The 20,969-nt window shown below is 32.7% G+C and overlaps 1 protein-coding gene across 18 annotated transcripts in view; it reads left to right on the forward strand.

The window, feature by feature from the left end:
• The window catches only part of PTPRD (protein tyrosine phosphatase receptor type D), a 2,844,105-nt gene that overhangs the window by 1,117,758 nt on the left and 1,705,378 nt on the right, over nucleotides 1–20,969 (forward strand). For all 18 annotated transcript variants that reach the window (XM_051987498.1, XM_051987402.1, XM_051987374.1 and 15 more), the window contains one exon: nucleotides 4,855–4,896. The gene's annotated coding sequence lies outside the window, so the exon portion shown is untranslated. The remainder of the gene's footprint in view (nucleotides 1–4,854; nucleotides 4,897–20,969) is intronic.

Below are 20,969 nucleotides of genomic sequence, written 5' to 3' on the forward strand. Positions count from 1 at the left end.
TTCTAATAAACAATATATTGTAGGATTCTGTTTTTTAATCCATTTTGCTATTCACTTGCATTTTATGAGAGTTCATCACATTCAAAATAAGTTATGATTACCAGCTCTATATTTCTCTCCATTCTATCTTCTCCACTGTATATACTTTTGTTCTCTTTTTCCATTCTCCTTAATATTGTTTTGTTTTTTTAACCCACTTCAAGCACTACATAATCTTTTATCACCTCTTCCCCTTCTCTAACTTTTTTCCTAGTATTTCTGCCCTCCCTTCCATCCAGCCCCTCCCTTTCCTTTTCTTTTTTTTTTCTTCTACTTTTTATAGAATTAGATAAGTTTCTATACCCATTTAAGTGATTAAGTGATCCCCTCTTTGAGCCAAAACTGATGAGATCAAGCTTCAGACAATGTTAATCTCTCCTCCTTTTCCCCCTTGATTGTAATAGGGTTTTTGTGCCTCTTAATGTGATCTAATTTTCCCACTATACCTCCCCTTTCCCCTTCTCCCAATTCAGTCTGATTTTCACTCATTAATGTCTTTTTCTTTAATATCATCATATCAGAGTCCATTCACAACTACGCTCTCTGTCTATGAGATGACACCCCCATCTGCCCCAGTAACATATAGTTCTCAAGAGTTACAGATAGCATTTTCCTATTTACAATTCAGTTGTATTTTGAATGAGGTATTTTACATTTTCTTCCATTTTTTCATTCATTTTAGTTTTTTTAAACTAATTCTTGATGTCTTATGGAATCATTAACTTCCATTTTCCTCATTCTAGTTTTTAATGTGTGATTTTCTTCAGTTAGCTTTTGTACCTCTTTTTCCATTTTATTAATTCTACTTTTAAAAGTGTTGTTTTCTTCAGTGTTTTCTTTTTTTCTTTTTATTGTTTTGCATTTGGCCAATTTTCTTTTTAATGAATTGCTTTCCTGTTCCAAGCTTTTGAACTCTTTCTTGCATATCTCTCATTTCTTTTCTCATTTTTTTCTTCTACCTCTCTTATTTGCCTTTTGAAATCTTTCATGATTCCTTCCAAGAAGCCTCTTAGAGCTTGAAACCAGTTCATAGCACTCTTTGAGATTTCCTCTGTGGACATTTTGTCCTCATTTGAATTGGTGTTTTGGTCTTCCCTGTCACTATAGTAGATTTCTATGTTCAAGTTTTTGTTTTTTGTTTTTTTTTTTGTATTTATTTTTGTTTTTTTTTTCCTGTTTCTTGCTCATTGTCTTTCTTTTTCTTTTAGTATTTCCTCTTCTTATTTATTTATTTATCTTTACTTTAATGATCCAGCTCTGGGATAAAGGAGGCTAGGTCCTAAACTTCATGTACAGCTTTGAGTCTTGGCTTTGAACACAGGGGCCTCTTATGTTTGCAGAGGTTAGCTTTATCTGATCTTTCCAGGATATAGCCTGGTTTCTCAGAGTTTGACTTCTGAGCTGGGAATGGAGGTTACCCTACTGTTCTGCTTTTCTACTGAGCCAAGCAATACTGGGAGTCTCAGCTGCTGATCTGCCGTGATTAAGACACTCTCACTGGCTGACTCAGATTGTGTCTGAACTGGGATGAACACTCTTTTTACCTCAGTGAGAATGATCTTTCTTGACATTTTTCCAATACATTTTGGAACTGGAGAGTGGTTTCATTCCATTTGACTTTGTTCAGAGGCTTGGTTTCATGTGGTTTAAGAGGTAAACAAAGAAAGCTCAAACAACTTCCTGGCTTTACTGTCTTCTTGGCTCCATCCCTGGAAGTCCCTCTTGAACAGATATATATTAAATATTTACTAAATGCCAAGCACTATGCTTAGTACTGTGGAAACAAAGACAGAAATGACATAATCCCTATCGGAAATGTGATCGTTATCTTTCAAGGAAAACAACCTGTATATGTATATATAGATAGAAAATATAAACAAAATATAATATTAGAGGGGAATGAAGAGTCATTAGCAGCTAGAAAGGTGGCTAAGGAAGAGTTTGATGAGGAAAATTGTGTTTGGGTTGTGTTTTTAAAGAAAAAATGGAAACTCAAAGAAAGAGTGGTGAGGAAACAGTGCCTTCCAGACATGCAGATTCTGTGCAAAGGACATGAGATCTGAAATCAAGCATTGTGTGTACAGATTGCCATATCCCTTAAATTATGTAGTACATAAAGGAGACTAATGGAAAATAAATCAAGAAAATAAGGTGTGTGAGATAGTGAAGGCCTTTAAATGCCAGAACAGTTTGTATTTAATGTCAGAGAAAATAAGGAGCCTCTGGAGTTTATTAGGCAAGGAAGTGACAAAGTCAGTTTTATATTTTAGAAAAATCTGTTTTGCAGCTTTGTGGAAAATAAGTTAGAGGAGAGCCACGAGGAAGGAATATCAGAAAAGAGGCTATTTGGCAAATCCAAGGGAGAAGTAGTAAAGATCTGAAACAGGGTGGTGGCTGTATAAAATGAGGATGATAATTACTCTTATTCTCTTTAACTTTAAGCGTCATAATGTAGTGTTCTCTTCTTTTTTATAGTATATGATGGTTCTCTGGGAGCAGGTTTCTTAGGGAGGTTTTTTGGAGGCAGCCTTAGTATCCATTCAAAGTAATAATCACCTCAGATACAGCTGGCTGATAAAATCCAAATGTTTATTTTCTCCTTCCAAGTTTTATCTTTTTCCTTAGGCCCGATTAGCTTTCTTAGAGGCCTCTCTCCCTCCCTGGTTCCAAGAGCTCTTGCAGCTCTCTCTGAATCTCCAGTTCTCAATCTCAATCTTGGTTCTGCTACTCCAAATTCTTGGTTCTGCCCGACTGCAGTCTCTAGCTTGTCAGTCTTTTGAACTGACTGACTTCACTAACTCAGCTCCTTTTTATGCTCTTTTAGAGGTGTGAACTCAAAGGTTGATTCCTCCTCTGAGAGAGTGGGATTGTGGGTTTCTGACTTAATGAATCTCATACTAAATACTGATTTGTGAATCTCCCAAAAGTGTGAATTCCATTGGGTACTTAAATATATTAGTGAGCTAGAGAATTTGCTAAGTACCATGCTAAATTAGGCAACTGACTTATCACTTTGTAAGGATTCTAACATCATAAAGCTCTTTTCTCATCACAATCTGACAAAAAAATAATAACTATTATGGGCCAGAACTCTGAACTTAAAACAAAGATTCTTACAAGGTGTGTTAAGTCAGTGAAATTGATGAGACAATTGGTTATCTAGTTTAGCATGGTGATTAATAGTTCTCTAAATTCATTGTGATTGATTTAATCTTACAACAAATAATTGTTTTCTAGTGATATAATGATTAGTTTACACTCAGTGTAGACCATATAAGCTGGGAGGCAGAGACAGATTCATTCCATTGTTCAGCTTTGTGGTGGCTGGAAACTGAAACAAAAGCCCTCTCACTCAGGGCCAGAGAAAGCAAACAGACTGGAGGGGGGGAGCTCAAGCTCTCAGAGCCAAGGAGAGAGAAATTCATTCCCATCTTCATCAGTCTTGTGGTGGCTGGCCTGTCCTCCTGCATTTTCTCCACTGAAAACCAAGTCCCCTCTGAAGGCCATGAGAAAGCTAGCTGAGCACCAGGTGAAGGAGACAATAAAGACTTTTGGATTTTTAACACCTAGCTATTCTTGTGGTGATTACTCAACTGAAAAGAAGGCTACTCCAAGACCTCCAGAAAATCAAACAAGAACATTACACAATTATAAATTACATATAGTCTTTAGCGCTTCAACACATTTCCAATTCAACTATAATTTTAAATGTTACTACATGGAAGTTACCATGTTATATGTTGGATTTTGTCCTCATAATTCACTCTGAGATAGTTATCGCCATGGAGTTATCTCCATTTTACAAATGAGGAATGAAGATTCATAAAGTTTAATCAATTTGTCTGGGTTGAAAATGATTGAGTAGGAAAACTGGGACTCTTTTTCTGCTCTTCTCATTCCTAGTATATACATAGTGCTTACCATTCCAGAAAGTGATTTTATTTTTATTTTTTGGTTGGGCTTGGTTTTTTTTTTTTTTTCAGTTTTATTTGGCTTTTTGAAACAATGTTTCAAGATGGCTGAGATTATAAAATTTCAGAGAAAATTACTGATTGTTTCTTCATTCATTTGGAATTTAAAAGTTCATATACATATATGTGGTGTGAAGGAACAGAATGTATTCCACATATAGAAGACAACCTTTGAAAATGCATGGTGATGGAAGGAGGGTCATGCATAGGTAATAAAAAGACTCTTTTGGCTGGAATATAGAATGCATGTAGGAGAGCAAACTGCAATAATCCTGAAAATACTTTAAACATTTTTCTGTTGGGTATTCTTTATTCTCACTATGTAAAAATTGCTAACTTCTTTTCTGAAAGGAAAATCACTTAAAAATATAAAGAAAAAGTGATTTAATATTTTAGATGGCTATAAAGTCTCTTTCAAGATTGAAGGTGACCAATTATTTTGTGACTTTTAGGCACTCTCTTTCTCTCTCTCTCTCTCTCTCTCTCTCTCTCTCTCTCTCTCTGTCTCTCTGTCTCTCTCTCTCTCGCTCTCTCTTTCTCTCTCATACATACAAGTACTCTCTCATACTTACAAAGGAAACCAATGAATGATCTGACTTTTTCTTCAAACTGGTAAATCACATCTTATAAAAAAAATCTGTTTCCATTGTGGTTAATTAATACTGCTTTACAAATTAAGATGCAGTGACAGGTTCAAACCATGTGTTTTACTTATTTCCTTTTTTTACTTTCTATATTTAAACTAGTTATAAAGAGCAAGAATGGATACTAATGACCATTATCATTCATAAAGATTCATTAATAGAAAGCAAAAATAAAACTTTTTTTTTTTTTATTCTACTAGGTCTCTGTCCTGAGATGACAACAGGATGTGCCTTGGCGACAGGTATGTAATTAATAAAACATATGTAAAATATATCCTTACTTGCCTCATGAAGAATAAAATGGAAAGTCTTTGGTGTAATAAACATGCAATATTGATTATATACTAATATGAGCGCTTGGAAGTGAAATTAGCCATATAAGTTTATTTTTTTTGATTCAAAAATATCTTTGAAATCAAAATCTGCCATTGATGTTGACAAGCTTTTGTTGATCATTCTCAATATCAAATATTTACTAATAAATCCAGAAAAATGTACTCTGTATTTTAAAATTCTTTGATCGACATAGTATACTCAAGGGTTATATTTCATGTTATCATTGATAGCTTTTGAAAGTTACCTGTGACCCAATTTATTCAGGGGTCAATATTGAGTAGAAGAATGTCTGTTTATGTGTGCAGGAGGGTGTACTTTAATGTTCTTAATAATTCAATAAAATGAAAAGAAAACATATTGGGAATAAAAACATATTTGTTATGTTTGCACAGAACAGAACATTAAAAAAGCAATTGGGGAAGGGAGAAAAAAGAAGCATCCAATTAGAATTCAGAATGGTTGATGTCAAGAACAATGAAAGAGCATGGCTTTCAGTAGGAAAAGTGCAGCTAGTACAAGGAAAGAATATCTAGATGGGAAATTAGTTGGAAGTGAACTCTATGCCTTCCCAAATATAGTTTGATTTCTAAAGAAAAAGGTAAGTGCTAAGATGCATAGAGTTATAATGTATAGGAACTTTAAACACTAGGAGAAAATTAAAAAAAAAAAAAAGCCATTAAGATGATTAAAGAATCAGAAAATAAAGCCTGTGAGGAAAAAGTGAAGGAAATGTGATTATTTATAGCCTGTGGATGAGAAAGTTGAAGGAGAACTTAATAATGATCTCTGGGTGAATGAAGGATGATTACACATCTGTTTTCTTCCTACATTGAGGAAATAACAGAGAATAGATTAGAAGAGTAGGTGAGGTACTTAGGTTATATATAGGAAGAATTTTAAACATACATTGAGTTATTGAGGAAAATTTTTGGATTTCCTTCCCTAGAGGAAGAAAAATATATCTAATGGGATACATTCCTGGATGTCTTGATTTAGAAATATTAGGTATTATCATCAATATTATTTATTAATTTTAGAACAATTTAAAATACTTGTCATTTTCTTTATTGCTCCTCATTATAAGAATAAAATATTTTAAAATAATTTTTCCACAAAGGTTGGGTCTTTATTTCTTATTATTTTTATGGTTAAGGTTTTTTCATAATCAGGCATGGGATTGTATATACACCAAATTACCTCTTCATAACATAAAATTATATATAAAATGTGCATATATGTATATGCATATGCATATACCCACATATATACATACATAAATAAGCATACACAAACATATATACATGTCACATACACATATAAAACTACCTTGTTTTTCCTTCAAGCATGCTAACATTTTTATTTCTAAAATATCCTAGTGAAGTAGATACAAATTGTTATCATTTTTCACACTTTTGCTGAGAGATTGAATCACTGAGCTATTTAATGACTGGAAATGAATTACAGAGGAAACAATTGAGGCAGTATGAACACTGTCTTCAGATTCCTTTTGAGAGTTTATATTTTTTGTGTGTTTGACTTGTTTATAGACTTATTTTGTAATTTCTATGAATTCTCAGATGATAGTTCCTTATTGCCTATCTCTGATATTATCTAGAATTTATTCATATATATATATATATATATACATATATACATATATATATATATTTCTCCCCAAAAGAATATAAATTCCTTGAGGATGAGGAGTTGTTTCATTTTTATTTTATTTCTCTAGCACTTATATAATGCCTAACACATAAAAATTGTTAACAAAGCTAATTATATTGTCGCATTTAATTTTCATAACAAATCTGTGAAATAGATGAATAATAGAATGTCTCCATTTTATAAATAAAGAAACTGAAGCTAAAAGAGCTTAAATGATTTTTTGCCCAATGATAGTTAGTCATGGGACTGTCTGATTTGATTTGATTTGAAGATAGATCTTCCTAACTTCAAATCCTCTACATTAATGTATCAAAGCATACTGCCTTCCATATAAACTGTCATAACTATTTAATATATTTTGTCTAGAAAATTGCAGAAGTCACAAGTTGGACCAAAGAGACTTGAATAAAAAATTTTAAAACAAATGATAATCAATGAAAGATTAGTTTAATATTTTGCTAAATTTCAAAGTATGCTAATAATGTCATGTTTATTATTTTGGACTCTAAAAAAATCTGAATTTTGTGAATTCTTTTTAAAAGGTGGATATATTTATTGATACCATGAGATCAGTGAAACATGCTTGTATTTATTAATATAATGGATTTTTTTTTGCCATTCTGAGTTTTTACTTGTCTTGTGATTACTTTGTTTTGGTAGTTTGCTAATCTGTAGAATATTTTAATCTCTGTCAAATTAAAGATGAGCCTATTCTTCTCATTAAACAGAATGATCTTCATCCTACTTTTGTTGCAAAGGCCAAGGAAAATTCTTTGAGCCAAGTGAATGAAAATAGGACCTCTCAGAATTTAGTAGAAACTCGGTTTGTTTGTCAAATGAAGGCACCTAAGTGACACAGTAGATTGAGTGGCACATCTAGAAATAGAAAGAAGAAAGTTTGCATTTAGCCTTGGACCCACACTAGCTCTGTTTATCTCAGTTTCCTCATCTGTGAAATAGGCTGGAAAAAGAAATAGTAAGCTACTCCAGTATCTTGGCAAAGAACACCACAGATGGAATCATAAAGTGTTATACATGACTGAAAAACTGCTCAAAAGATGCTCAATAAGTACTGAGTGATTAATTAAATATGCCTCTCGGTAAACTTTTATTCAGACTATTGAGATATTCTCCATTTTGGAGAAGGTAAGATTAGTCTTCATAAAAACAAGCTCTGAAACTATTAGACCCCATTTAGGATCTGGATGCAGGAGACAACTTGAAGCCATTCATTTGTGTTGAATAATTCCTCTATTTCTCTTTGAATAATATTTCCAAAATATGTAATAATTTGGGTAGACTTTACATAGATAGCCTTCACATGAAGGTTCCCATCTTTGGAGACTGATTTTCATCCTTTCTCATTCTGAAGTTAATATTAACTCTTGAAAACATAACTAGCCCAATAAAATACTGGGTTTGCCCTTTCTAAAACCTTGCATACTTCTCTTACATGTTGCAGCAAGAGAAAGACAAATAGCACACTGTTAGAAAAATGTAAAGACAGACAAACACATGAAACCCATCACTTTTTAAATGGTAAAACTGAGCCAAAGCCACAATTCCTCCCCAGGTTGTGCTTGTGTGATGTAGCCTGAAGGTTATTTTTTGCAGCCAAGCAAGAAGCCCAGCAAATATAATGAAAACACTGACAGACACTTAACTATACTGGCACTAGCGGGTAGAGTCATAATTCACTTCATAATACAAATTGATATGTTGTCCAGAGGGGTCCGTGTATTTGTATTATTGAGTATCTCATGAACAGTTCTGGTTCTGGGCTATAGACCCAGGAAATGAAGCTAAATGGTGCTCTTTGGAATGAATTCTGAATCAGCCATCCTCAATTATAATTGGGGATATCCTTAGGGTAGGCAACAATGGAAATTTACTATAAACACCTAAAACATAAAATGATACACCAAAGTAAAGGAGGAAAGGCAGGAAAAATCATAGAGAAACAAACTATTTCTATTCAAAGTGTAAATTCTTCTCTACATGGGGCCAAACAACTTAAAAGCAAATCAGAAAGGAGGTGAATGAGGGCACTGTGCTTTTTTAAAGTATAGAGCCTTGTTGAACCCAGAGCAAGGACATTCTGCATTTGCAAGATCACATGGAAGATTGAGTTCAGCTACCCTCATGATCTTGGTGGCCCAACCTTCCTAAGTGCTTTATAATATAATGCAAATGACTTCCATCTATGATCATTGCCTTTCCAAATATCAATTTTGTCTTTAATGACTTGTCCTACATAGGTCATGTCAGAGCCTATTCAAAATGTCTTTTTAGACAACTGAAGGAATTTGGAGTATAAACTCACAGTGTTAAGTGTTGCATAACATTTTGCTGTAGTCTTCACCCTTGCCCTCGATTAAAAAGGTTACATTGTCACATCTTTTAGAGGCAAATTCTCATTTCATATGCTATTTTCCCCACTTGTTAACAATCCTTTCACAGAGCAATCATATAAGAAATTTATATTCTGTCTTAACTTAGAATCAGTGGGATAGAATGAAAAACAAGATAAAATCAGGAGTCAGGAATTCTGAACTTTGAATCCAAAAAAAGCAAATAATGACCCATGCATCCTTGAGCAATTGAGTTCCCTTCTTTCGGCCTCAGTTTCCTTACTTATAAAAAGAACAGATCATTTTCGAAGTCTTTTGTGACATTCTGCCATATCATTTAAGCCTAAAAATGAATAAATTGTTGTTTAAATACTGAGGATTACTGTAGCATTTTTGGAATAGCATGGAAAAGATACTTGGGAGCAATTTGCTCTCAATTACTGATAAGAATAAGCCTAGAGACAATATGGATAATTAAAATTCACATTTCATCCAAAGACCTCAATATATTTAATTGTTCCACCTCCTCCTCCTGAACCAGGCCATTTACTGGAGAGCCAAATAATGAGAAAGAACTAGTTTGTGTTTCATCTCTGCTTATAATTCCACCACTTTCCCACTCCCCCTAGTAAAAGTACTATGGGATGTGAATTTTCAAAACATAGAAAAGAAGGGAAAGATAAGCAAGATGCATTTCAAACAAATAATTCTCCCTCCCTCTTTTTAGTGCACTTTTTTTTGCACTAAATCCCTACTATTTTTTCCTCTCAATATACATATACATTCATATTCTAATTTTTTTTTTAATTAGTGAAGATGTGATTTTGCTAACCAAGATGATAACACTATGTGCTGGAAGGTCCTTGGAAACCATCTATGTTAATCCCTTCCTTTTATAGTTGAGAAGAGGCATAGAGAAATTAAATGATGTGCTTAAGGTCACAATAGTAATTGATAACTCCTTTCACCATGCCACACAGTGCTGTGAGCTGTATCAACAATTCAGCTTTTGAGATGAAAACCCTCTAGTTAGATGAAACTCGAGGAGGACAAAGTTTAGACCAGATGTAATTTATGATAAATTCAATTGAATTCAACAAAGATTTATGAAATATCTACTGTGCAAAGAACATTGCTGAATTTGAGGAGAGATAGAAATTTTAGATGATATAGAGTCTCTTTCTTCATTTATAGGGGGAATGAGACACATTCTATACTATCTATTAAGTGCACTAAAAAAGTTACAAAACAAAATGTTAACTTAATTTTAAGGTGAATCAAGGAATAAGTTTTAAAGGATGAGTAAGAAATTAACAAGAAAAGATGAGAAGAGAAGACAAATCTATAAAGATAAAAGACAATGAAAAACAAGGAATGGAGCTAAGAAAGTACATTTTTGTCTTATTTTGTTTTTATTTTTTGTGGGGGGAGATATAGGAAACAGTCATAAAATAGAAGCATGAACAAAAGATTGAGATTAAGGTTATTGAATTTTAATTTAAACATCAGAAGACAGTTTTAAGCACTTGCTATGTACAGAGCACAATCATGAATTATTCTATAGCCCTTGCCCTTTGGAGCTCACAATCCAATAATATCACAATAAAACAGCATGGAATTGCTATATAATGATAGGGAACAAATCCAAAAAAAAAAAAAAAAAAAAAAAAAAACAAAGGACACTCAAAAGTCTGATTAAGGAAAGATAATTTCTGACTTGATACTAGAAAAGACTTCATGGCAGAAATGACTTTTAGATAAAGACTTTAAAAATGGATAAATTAGCAAATTAATGAGATACAAGGAGAAAAGTTGCGAAGCTTTGATGGTTTCATGTTCAAAAGCACAATGGTTAGAACGGTCCAGTTATTATTCCCTTCCTCCTATACTTTTTTTTTTTTTCATTTTATAAGCATTTTATATTTTAAAATAGATGACTCCACTTTTTAAAAAATTACTGTACTTTAATGAATAGAATACAGGTTAATGCATTTACAGTTATGCACCACATACAAACGCTGTCAAGTAGTAATTTTAGAATTGATTATTAAATCAACATGAGGAATTATGGCATCAAAGTCTAAGTAGTTGCATAGAATATTACCACATTTTAGCACTTTTAAGATCATTGTAAACAAAAAAAAAAGTATATAGTCAGGAAAATAGCATCTGTAACAGAAGTCTGAATTAGTTCTGGAAAAAAGAAGGTTTTAGAATGCTGACTTTATTTGGGAGCCAGTAAAAACTTTTGAACATATATCTGATAATGCCTTGGTCGTTGTCTCATGAATTGGAGCAGGCAGAGAATGGAGATAGAGAGATAAATAAGAAGGCTAACAATAATGTAGGCAAGAGATAATGAGATTCTGGATTAAAAAAAGAAAAGACAATGTCTCCTTGTTCCTGAGAGTCTAGGAAATTATAGATCTAAATAGTCATTGAATCAAATCCCAATTCAGCCTCCTAGAAAATAACAACAACAACAACAAGACAACTGGACCTGGTTCTGGAGAAAATGAAAAAGGATTCCCAGAATCTAAAATTGAAAAATCATTTCTGGAGTCATTTGGAAGAGAAAGTGAGAGGGGAAAGTTTAGTTTAGATTCCTGTGAGGATTGAATCTTGAAATCCAAAGAAAAGTATGAATTTTATTATGTTTTATTAGTATATCTTAATATGTTTTTTCTTCCTACAGAGTGACTAGGCATGCATCCTTCCTTCCCCTCACCCCCACAAAATGAATGTTTCACAATGCCTAAGATCCTATCAATTTAAGATGCATATGGGTTAATAAAAATGTTCTTATGAAAATGCAAAGGCCTCCTTAATACCACCCTCTGTCCTATTTGTAGACATTTACTCTTTAATTTGATGCAGTTTAGATAAGTCATTTTCCTTTTAATTTCTAGTTTAAAAAAAAAAAAGCAATTTTGGATGATTAGGAAGGCCAAGGAGACAGGCTAGGGCACTGCATTATAATGGAAATTATAGAGAAACTATAGTCAAGCATGAGAGAAGTGGGAAAGTGGGAGATGGGATAGAAAAAGTGGTAAGAAAAGGGAAAAAGGACATATGAGAAAAGGCAAAAATAGTTTCTATTAACTTAGCAATGCTACATAGGAACAACCTGAGCACTTCCTCTTACTCCTTGAAATCATATAGGAGCTGCTCTTCTCTTTGGAAAATGGGATTTGAGAAAGAAGACTCATATCTCCAACAACCTCATTGCCTTGCCCTAAAGATCCTAATATGGGGTACATAGGAGGAGTATACTTATTTCACAGTTCTCCTTTTCATATAATCTGCATTCCAGACAAATGATCAAGATATTTTTTTTTTTTGCCTTGAGCTACATCTGTTTTCTTTCTACTGCATTCTCAAAAGTTTCTCTCTAAAACTGTGATACATTCACTCTTCTCCCATAGGTTGCTCTTCCTTTTCCTTCAAGCTCAGACATGATATCAACTTTTATCTAAAGCCTTCCTTGATCATCTAAAATTAAAGTGTTATTTGATTTTTAGAATACTTTAATTATATATGTTCTTCCTTTTTCTTTCAAACTATCTTATTATTTGCATGTATATTTTGGTATGTTTTTCTCCTCTTAGCACTTAGGTGAACACAATGCCCAGTATATTATAATAAATCTTTATTGAATGATTATGTATTACATTGCTAAGTAAAATGCAAACTCTTTGGGTTCATCTAGCCAAAATTAATTTTTCAAAACTATTATCAATTGAAACTCATTCTCTACTACCCAGAGCTACATGCTGTGCATGTAGTTCCAAATTCATTAGTCAAAGCTTGAGCGCCCTTCATTAGTTAGTTTAGGTACTGGGGAAGATTTCCAGTTCTTAGTAGTGAACTAAGCTGCATTTATCTAATTTCTCAAGTAGCCAAATAGCTAACTATGGGGAGTAATAGTAGTATTAATACTAAATGAGTTAAATATAGATATCTTGATGGTGTAGTGGATACTCTGGTCTTTAGTGACATAAGCTCAATTTATTTAATTTTAGAGTAAACAGATAACTAGCCTTTGGGAACAATAATAATATTAATGGTAAATGGGTTATATTTAGAAGGCTAGGTGATACAGTGCATAGATCCCTGGACTAAAAATCTTCGTACTTTATTAGTAACCTAAGCTAAATTTATCTAACTTCCTAAATAAGCTAATTTTGGGAAGAAGTAGTAATATTGATGCAAAATTAATTAAATTTAGTCAACTAAATGTTCAAAGGACCTGCAAGAAGGAAGACCAGAATTGAAATCTAAGCTCAGGCACTTACTAAATGTAGAACCCTGAATAAGTAACAACTTTGTGCCTCAGTTATCTCATTTTTAAAATGAGAATAATACTACCTAGAACATTCTTTCCAGGGTTGTTGGTATGATAAAAGCATATTGTGAAACTCTTTGCCATCTTCAACAGACTATTTGGAGTTCCCATTCAGAAGGTTATTATAACAATTTAGAGTTTTTGCGATGGTTTGATTTCCAAGGAGTTTTGAAACTCTTGATATGAATCTCAAATCTAGATTGTTGTTTATTGATGATTTTTTCTCAGAACAAAAATTACATCTTTCTTTATTGTTTACTAACATGGAATATTACTTTTATTGAGTTAGGAATTTACATAAGTTAGACATTCTAACATTTTGCATTTTTGTATAATCACAGACTGGATTACCATAAAACAAACTAATTTTGGAAAGTCTAAGTGCATTGTGACTTTATAATAATGTAGTATTGAGTTATAATGCTACTCTGATGGCATGATGAATTTCTGATCTCATTGATGTTGGATTTCCCTTCAACAATGCACATCATAACTCATTTATTTCTTCCCAAGCTATGTTTCTTGTATTTATGTGTTCACAAAAAATTATCCATGAAGAGTTTTCCTATTATGCTATGAACTTTTTCCTCTTTGATCTCTCAGCATTCTATGACCCATGGAACATATGGACTGGCTCCTTTATCTTTCATTTTTTTCTATGTCACTGTTTTATTTTTCCCTCCCATTCTAAATATATCTGATAACATCCTTTGTGAAATTTTTATTCAAATTTTACTGGTAATGTTTCATAATCTACTCACCTACTATCTATTAACTGCCCTTTATTTTGTCCAATAATGGGCTATATTATATTTTAAAATTACAAAATTACTTGGAAAAACACTTACTATATTTTGTTTTTATAGTACCTCTGTTTCCTACTATGTTTACTCTTTCCTCTTCTCACAGAAACCTATTCCTTACATACAACAATAAAAGCAAAAAAAAAAAAAGTTTGACAACTATTCAATCAAAATAAATCATTTTTCTCGCCTATAGACTGCCACTTCTGAATAGGTAAGGATGCGAATGACTCCTCTTTTAAATAATATTTTGTTATACTACTAAGTTGCTAGTCATAGAATACAACAAACTTCAGAGAATTATGTTGATTATTTAAATTCAATGGTAAAAGTAATAAATTACTGACATCAAATAGTGTTTCAACTTTCATATTAACTTTGTCAAGTAATATTCAACAATGGAGGTACAAATAAACACATAATTTTATTGTTTTTCTCTTGGAATTAAATTACATGCAAATATGCCCATTCATCTATTATGATCTGAAAATATGGAGCTCATTGGAAAATGGCGGGAGTATGCAGGGATTTCATGAAACAAATGGAAAGAGATTAGTTGGATAACATTTTGACAAATAATATTACATGTATAAGGGATTTGATTTGTTTAGTCCTAGACTGCAGAATTATAAGCAATTCAGAACTATTTGATTTGATATAGGTATCTATTTTATATCTATATCTATATCATATATCTCATAATTAGAACTGTATCCAGGATGAGTTTATTCAGAAGGTAATGTCATCATCACTAGTGATAACTTTAAGTGGAGACAAAGTGAACAGCATTAGTGTCAGTGTGAAGGGGATTGCTTTGCACCTTGTGTGGCTAAAAGCAATTACTTTGGAGATCCTTCCAACTCTGACCATCTGTAGTTTGTGTTGATGAAAGGAAGAAATATGATATCTCTTTGAATCTTTGAGATTATCCCGGAAGAATTGAAGGCCTTATTTTTCTTTTTAAAATAAACAGTCTTCAATTCCAGTCTACATGCTTTCATTGTTCTAAAAGATGAGACAATATTTGGGAGAGTGTGGAATGACATGTAAATTGTTTTACATGCTTGTTTACATTAAGAGTAACTCATATAGTCCAATTTAATTGAAATAATTTGATCTAGAAAAATTATTAGAATATTTTAATGTGACTGTGCCCAAATATCTGAAGTAGATTTATTTCAATCATGCTCAGTGATAAGTATCTGAAAAAAACAGATACAGCATCAAATAATTTCCTGTGAAGGAAATAAGCTATTAACTCTCTACTAATCTCAGCAACTTGGTCAACATTCCAAAAACAAATGTCTTCCAAAGGGATAGTTTGACTTGTTAAAGACAAAAGTCAGATATAATTTTATATTTCATGATAGAAATGGAGCCATAGAAGTAAGTAATGTAGCTAAGATTTGATGAATGGGAATAACAAATCCAAAGTGTTTCTCACATTTCAATTTGCACTATATATTTTCATTGAGTTGGAACCAGTTATCATCTTTTAGCTAATGAAAACATCTATCAGTATAGTTACATCAGGAATTCAGTATTAGTATTAATAGAAACCTAGATATAAATCATAAGAGTTCTCTTTTCTATAGCATTTTAGTGAAGTATTTTTTTAACAATAGCCACATAAAGTAAATAGCCAAATATCATCATTTCTATATAGCTTCACAGTCTAATGAATAGCGATCCAGCCTTGGAGTCAAGAAGATATACATTTTGTTCTTACCTCTGAAATATACTTATTGAGTAATCTTGGGGATATCATCCAACACCTCAGTTTCCTAAGTAACCTAATAAAACTCTAAACTGCAAAACAGTTATTGATATACATTGGTCCCATTTAGTTCCTCATAGGAAGTTCACTATAACCATGTTGTTAAATGTGACCTCACAATTGCTGGCCTCTTGTAGTCCACAATGTTCAATTTGGACCAGATTAAAATCTAATTGAGAAATACTTAGTAAAATAAATTTTTACAAAATCAAAATTATCCTTCTGTAAGGTAGGAAAAGAGAGAGAGGGAAAAGTTAGTTACATGATAATTTTATTATATATTTCAATGGAATAATAACAAATTGTATGTAATAGATTTGCAGTTTTATGTACAGTCACTCATTACTTCTTTTCTAATGTTATAAAAATGATTGCTTTTTTCTTGAGAATTAAATTTTAAAAATTAAAAATCATATGCCGTATTATATTTTTTAATTAAGTCAATATATAGCTCACAGGGATTCTTATATATGAATCGGTGGGCTTATTTATGGAAAAGTTTGATATCACTGGCCTAGACCAATAAATCCACAAGATGGATTTTTAAAAACCACAAAATTATATATAAAGAAATCAAGGAGTAAAAAGATTTTTTTTTAACTTTCTTAGAGTCACCTGGCTAATAAACATTTGAACAAGACTTGATCCTGGGCTTTCTAACTTCAAATGCAGTATTCTTTTTACTCTACAATCCAAACTCCTCTAGCATCTGAATTGGATGCAAAATATAACATAATGAAAACCTTAATTGATAGAAGCAGTACTATTATGAGGCTATTTATTACCTGAGTCTCTTGGAGAAAGCAAACTACTGAATTAGTCTATATTGAGCTACATGACAACTGGATGGGACAGATGGAGATAGTTACTTCACTGACAATCTCTGTTCCCTATTGGAGTTACCAGTTAAATATCAAATCCAGTTCAGTATGTTAAATTTGGGAATGGTGTGAAACCTAATTACTTCAAAGACAGATTCACTCAACATATTATCTTCCATATTACTTACCACAGGAGCTGACATAAAAAACCCTAGATGATCTAGTCCCTCCTCACTTTTTCAGCTTATTTCACTCCCCTGGGATTCATTTAGGAGCATATGTAGGAGATGATTTTTGAATTTTAGAGACCAAGTCCAAAGCTCTTCATTTTATCAATAAGGAGACTGGTTGAGAGAGGCTGTGTGACTTGTATAAGTTTGTACAGCTAGCAAAAGGCTCAGAAGACTGCAAACTTAAATTTTTCCAGAAGACAAACCTAACACTCTATCCAATGCATAACAAATTGATACTCAATTTATCCTGCCATTTCTCTTCTCCAGGCATTCATCCTTTTAGGCCAACTCACATAACTGAAATTCACTCCCTTATCATCACTGCCACTTCTTTCAAAATTTTATTTATAAATCACTGCTTTCATAGTCTTCCCTGATCCTCCTACAAGACAGTGTTTTCTCCTGCATCCAGTTTCATCCTGCATTTGTCAACTACCATTTTGAAATTTCTGGTATGGGACAAACCCTTTGCTAAGAGATGGGATTACAAAGCAGAGTAAATAACAACAAATAATAAAAACAAAAAAACAAAAAAACAAAAAACAGTGATTGCTTCAAAGAACTCATAGTCTAATGAGAAAGACAAAGTCAAAACAACTATGCACATATAGGATATAAACAGGATAAATTGCAAAGACTCAGTAGATGAGGGCAGGAAACTGAGATAAAAAGAAAATTCCACACATGAGGTACTACCAGTGAAAATAAAATCAGGAGATGAAGTTTTTTGTGTCATTAGATCAAAATATACCATGGAGGACAGCAGTGAGTAAAATATCAGGTCACCGGGAATGTTGAAGAGAGGAGACAGATTATGAAGTTTCATGAATGCCAAACAGAGTGTTTTATATTTGATCTTAGAGGTAATAAGCAGACACTGTAGTTTATTCAATAGGAATGGGGAATGATCAGGCTCTACTTTAGGAAGAATAATTTGACAGCTGAGTGGAGAATGGACTGGAGTGAGTAAAGACTTGAGGTAGACATGTTTAAAATATATTGGACTACTTGCCATCTAGGGGAAGGGAGTGGGAGAAGGGGTTGGGGGAACTGGAATACAAGATTTTACGAGGGGTAATGTTGTAGAATTATCTATGGATGTGTTTTGAGAAATAAAAAGCTTTGATTTAAAAAAAAATAATAAATTAAAATTAAAAAAAAAAGATGAGGTAAAAAAGTCAACCAGTAAACTATTTCAGTTTTTCAGAAGAGAAATAATGAGAACATACATAACAGGGTAATGACAGTGTCAGAAGAGAGAGGGGATGAATTAATATATATATATATATATATATATATATATATATATATATATATATATATATATATGTCTTCCAGAGTACTTTGTCCAGATCTTTCCTTTGCTTCATTCATATACTATCTTTCATAGTGCTCATAGAAAATACATTGTATTCCCCTTAATGAAATGTAAAATTTTCTAAACAATGGGGCTAGATTGTTATTCATGTCTTTTCCTCAAACACCTTGGGCATATGAGGGATTTAATTTTTGTTGCTTTTCAGGCACTGTCTGTGTTACTTTGATTTAAATTTTCTTAGCTAAATTTTCTGGATTCTGCTTCTCATTCCTTATGCACCCATGTGTGTTGCTAGTCAGTTTGTATAACATTATATGCACCTTCCTCCTAGGCTGTTTTTCCATTAGGATATAATTAGCATTGAAAGTGGGTCCCAAAATTATTCTCCTGTTTTATCTCCATTGTGACTAATGATAAGCTATAAAGCAAAGCAAAGGGGCCTGGATAATATTTCATTCCATCCATGAGGTTACTGTCCCAATGTGACTGTATTTCTAGAGTTAGTTATGGCAGAAATAGGGACATTTTTGGAAAATCGACTTTTCAGATTCATAGCATGTCTAAATTTCCTCTGTTGAGGGGGAGGAAGGAGTATTGTTGTTTTAATCTAGTAAGGGCAAGAAATTAATGGAATCAACCTCATCATCCTGGCTGTTCTAACCAAGTGTTGAAAATGGCATCCAAAAATTATCACATCAGAAACCTCTGAAGAAAACATTAGTTCATGTGGAATATTTAAAGAGCTATTAAAAATGTTTTCTGCTTCATCTCCTGCCATTCCAGTTTTCCTTAGATTTCAAGTAACTGAAATTAAGTTTGCATAGCAAAAATGTTAGTGATTTCCATCTGTATACCTCTTTCCTCAAACATCCACATTTAATCTATACATCATATAGGAATAATATCAATACATAATTCCAGGAAAAGAAAAGATGCTGTACTCTATTGCTGAATCACACTCAGACTTTAAAATAGGTAAATTAACATTTCCATCTTAACAGTTTTAACATTCTGGTACAGAAAGAGGGGAAGGAAGAGATTAATTCAAGTATCACAGACACAATCGCAACTGCATACAGGTATATTTATAGACATGCTTATGTAGATTAGTCTGCCATAGCTATATTCATGAATGTTGCATACATTAAAAAAAATATGGGTCCTTGGATTTCCTCAGTGTAGATAGCTAACAGTAAGGAACTCTCTCTACCAACTCAGATTGGAACCTTCTCTCCAATAAGTAGTCTTAGTGATTTGCCCTGGGTGTAGAGTTAATGTTTTACAGGGAGAAAATGAATGCAAGTCATCCTGACTCTGAAGTGATTTTCTTCTTCTGTCTTCCACTCTTCTGATGCAAATAGAAACATATATAAAAAAGCAAGCATATGTACACATATGCAAACACTCAATAATGTTTGGATCTGCAACTATAATTTTACTGGTGTGAGGATGTATAGGGTTTTAAAACTGATATCTAATAGTAATGAGTTTGTAATGTGTTTATTTTGTTTGCCCACCAATCCAAAAAGGTTGGAGCCTTATAGTGTCCCTGGGAAACTGAAGGAAGTGAGTACACACAGATTGTTCAGCTACTTTTTCCTTAGCTATGGGGATATTTGTTATATCTTCCAAGATTATTTGAGGAAATCTTTGAATCTTATATTTCCCCCTCTATATACACTGGCCACTTTTTGTATTATAGAATAATTAGGGGTGAGGAAGTCTGGCCAGCAGCCATATAAGGCCCACAAAATCATTTGGTCAGGCCTTAACCAAGGCAACTTGGTAGGCAACAACAACCTCTCACTGTTTGAGTTCTTTAAGCTGATAATTTTGCTTGGCCCAACAATGATGTTATAAATATCCAATGGCCCTTGGCAGATAAAAAGTTATCAATTTCTATAGTAGATGATCTTGGCATCCTTCTGGAAAAAGTTAATCTTACCCTAGAGCCAATCTGGAATTGAGATCCTTGTGTGTGCTTAAGTAGCAAATGATCTGTTGCTCACCATATTTGAATTTTTTATTTCAGATTGACAGGGACTTGATATTTAATAGGGATAAATAGGTTCTTGGTGCAAAAAGTCAACTTTCCAAGTATAAGGTGAGACAAGTCAGAAGAAAAACTATATCAGAAAATTTGATATATCAAATATTTCAATTATCAAATTATCAGTATATCAAAAATATCAATATATCAAATATTTCAAGTATCAAATATTGATATTGATATATCAATATATCATACATTCATGTCAGAGAGCAGAGACACAGATCTGATGCTAATTTCAGAATAACATAAAATAATACCTCATAAATGCACAAGAGATGTAAACTAATTGCTATGTGAAGTATCAGGATAATTACTGATTGGCAAGCATAAGGTACAAGAGGAGATGGCATGTGATGTGCACTTTAAAGGGGGATTGGGACAGACACCAAGTAGATGGAAAGAGTTAAGGGATGGGGAAGACAATGAAAGTAAAGAATATTGTATGAGCAAAAAATGAAGTTGGAAAAGTAGCAAAAGTGATGATGGTCTAGTTTGACTAGTGTAGAGAATATTAATGGGAGTGAAACAACAACAACAACAACAACCCAGGAAAGTAAAGCTAGATTAGAGATGGTTATAAAAATCTTACAAAAAAATATTAACTTTATTC

Source organism: Antechinus flavipes, chromosome 1 (assembly GCF_016432865.1).
Source record: "Antechinus flavipes isolate AdamAnt ecotype Samford, QLD, Australia chromosome 1, AdamAnt_v2, whole genome shotgun sequence".
NCBI lineage: Eukaryota > Metazoa > Chordata > Mammalia > Dasyuromorphia > Dasyuridae > Antechinus > Antechinus flavipes.